The sequence below is a fragment of the Hipposideros armiger genome, unplaced genomic scaffold, assembly GCF_001890085.2.
Source record: "Hipposideros armiger isolate ML-2016 unplaced genomic scaffold, ASM189008v1 scaffold_714, whole genome shotgun sequence".
NCBI classification, from domain to species: Eukaryota; Metazoa; Chordata; class Mammalia; order Chiroptera; family Hipposideridae; genus Hipposideros; species Hipposideros armiger.
In genome coordinates this window covers 680894-683733 of record NW_017732064.1, presented here as the reverse complement: position 1 = coordinate 683733, position 2840 = coordinate 680894, and the positions used below count along the sequence as shown (strand labels likewise).

At 41.2% G+C, this 2840-nt stretch overlaps 1 protein-coding gene and 1 long non-coding RNA gene across 2 annotated transcripts in view; one reads left to right on the top strand and one right to left on the bottom strand.

Annotated features, from left to right (window-relative positions):
• Window positions 1-2840, bottom strand: part of LRRC66 (leucine rich repeat containing 66) — a 36032-nt gene that overhangs the window by 15991 nt on the left and 17201 nt on the right. The window lies entirely within an intron of this gene.
• LOC109373375 (uncharacterized) overlaps window positions 41-2840 on the top strand; it is a 20211-nt gene continuing 17411 nt past the window's right edge. The window contains exon 1 of the long non-coding RNA XR_002122211.1: window positions 41-1421. This is a non-coding gene — a long non-coding RNA (uncharacterized LOC109373375). The remainder of the gene's footprint in view (window positions 1422-2840) is intronic.

Genomic DNA, 2840 nt, shown 5'->3' with positions numbered 1-2840 from the left:
ATATATATATATATATATATATATATAAATTTCCCCATGTTTTGTATTTTTAATAGTCTGCAGTCTGTTATGGGACTGTGCTCTTTGGATGAATACATGGAGTGAGTAAAATTTACCATGTAACTTTTAAGCTTTGTTTTCATACAAGGAAGGTCAAGTCTCCCATTTTTGAAGGGCATCTAAATTCAGGTTACACATGGCCATGAACTGCAAAGGTGCCCTACAGCATAGAGAAGTGATTTATTTTTATAGAGTACCTCTTATGCAATACCAGAAATTGAATTGATTTGTGCAGTCAGAAAGATCGGTTTCTATATTCAAAGCTGCAATCATTATATATACAACTGTATACCAAGCTAATGTAACAATATCAGCAACAACAACAAAAAATAGTAATTCACAGGCACATTACCTTGTAGTATTAAAGAGAAACATGTGGTTGAAAAATACTTATTCTTAAGGGGACATAAGTTAAAGATTTTCATTGATGTGGTCCTTTATAAGTTGAAGAGATCTACACATTAACTAATAAGATTTGAGTTCAAAACAGCTAGTTAATGAAAATCTTGTCTTAAAGTGAAACTTATTTATTTGTAAAGAAAAATTATAACTACTACATGCAAACTTATATGAATTAGGTAAAGAACCCCTGAGAACTCCAGAAAAATTTTCTGAGGAAATTAAAAAACAAGTAAAATGTAAACCTTTAAATAGACATATTCAAGCTGAGGTATGAGGAAGCAATAAAAATATTGGGCGTGTGTGTGTGTCAGAGTGAGAGAGACAGGGAGAGGGCAGTAGAAAAAAAAACAGAAAGTAGAAATGAAATAAAGATTCCATTCTTATATAAAGGGAGAGAAGTTAAAATAATTAGGGGGAAAAAAAGCAGAAGAGGCTATTTTTTCATTAAGAAGTACAAAGAACACAAGAGTAACACTGTTTCTAAGGCGTACCTTATGATCCTTAGGTAGCTTTCAAACGGGTCTCTATCTGGATCAAGCCAGGTGGGAATTTTAGACCTAAGCCTGTGAGGCTCCTCCCATCTGCCCATGGAGCCCGCCCTGTGACAAACCTGCACCGTTTCATCACTAGGCTCTGGCCTCTTGCCACAGTTGACAGCATGACACTGAGGTCAGAGCCAGTGGGGTGCCTTCTGCACTGCACTCTAGGACTGTCCAAACTGGGCCTGTATAACTTCTAACTTCCAGCTCTAGGATTCCAGAAATAGTGACGGGGTCCCAGTCTCAAACTATATTTAAATTCATGTTTGTATGAGTAAGTAGAAACCTACTAATATTTTAACCCCTAAAAAATCAACAGCAAACAATTTACAGAATCTTTATTGCAAACAGAGGTCATTAATAGTTATTACAAATTGAATTAACTGAAACTCAAGTTAGCGATCTGAAACAGATTTATAGGTTTATTTTGTATGGCATAATNCAGCCCCAGGGCCACCTGGGAGGGGATCTGATACAGGTCAAGTCAGCCGCAGCCAGTGCCCCACCTGGGACCACCCAAAGGACCCACAAAGAAATCCGCAGATGGCCACCGCTTGGGCAGTGCTTGAAAAGTCTGGAGCATGAACCAAAGCAGGCAGTTTGTATGAAAAAGCCACTGGAAGCAGCTTTGGTATGCCCAAAAGTTAGGTGGGGCAGGTTCTCAAATTACCAGGGCAAGGCCAATGAACAGCATCAGCTTGATGGAGACTCAGGTATGGGAGCCGCCTGCATCTGCACGCAAGGAAGGGGGAGGGCTTAACAAAGAAACAATGGCTTCTACCAGCTCCTCTATCCAAGAGAAAGCTGCCCCTCCAGCCCGTCCTGAAGCCAGACAACTCAGTTCCCCACTGTATGTCCCTGCCGCCTCTCCAGCTGCTGCCCCAGCGCTGGAGCTCAGAGCCAGTGATTCCCTTGGTAAGTCCATGCACAGTCCCTTTCAAAGGAGCACCTGGGACTCTAGCCGCCCTCTGTCTCATTTGGTCACAATCTCCGCTGGTTTTTACAGCCAGAAATTATGGGGCATCCTCTCCCTAGTCCTGGAACCCTGGGCTGGGACCCCTGACTCTGCAGCCGAGCTATCCCTCCTAATTTTTAATGGTCACACACAGGTGTGGGACCAGGCTGTTTTGCGTCTCTGGCCCTCCTACCAGTCTCAGATGGCTTCTTCTGTATATCCTTAGTTGTAGGGCTTCAAATTCAGTTCAGCAGGATTTTAGGCAATTCTCAAGGATGGTTGTTTTGCAGATTAGTTGTAATTTTGATGTGGTCATGAGAGAAGGTAAGCACAGCATTTACCTACTGCACCATCTTGACCCGAAATCCACCATTGTGTATTTTCAAAGCTGATAAGTTATTGCTAGATTTTGTGTTCTGGCAAAATAATCTAATTGAGTTTTGATCTGCCTTTGTATTTCACTTGGTCCCAGAGAATAACCAGGAGGTCCATTTGGCACTGAGAATAAAGGTTGAGGATGAGGTGCCAGCCATAGCAGTTTTTTAAATTTGTGTTCCCATATGACTCTCTAAGGAAGCCCTGCATTTTTACATTTCCTTCTGCTCTGTTCTCACATGTAGTCTGTGTCTTGAACCAACTACTATATAACAGATCAGGTTGGTTCAGTTCCAGAAAGGTTTTTTCCTTGCTTACTGTCTGCAAAGTACTTACATGAGACTGATTATGCAGAGAGATGACTTAATGGAAATGGCTGTACATCTATGTTATCATATGTTCACTTCAGCTGTACAGACTAAGCAAGTGATCATTAGGATCACAACTCAATCAAAACATCATGAGCAAAGGCACTTGGTGCTGATGACAAATATGGCATAGAATCCTTG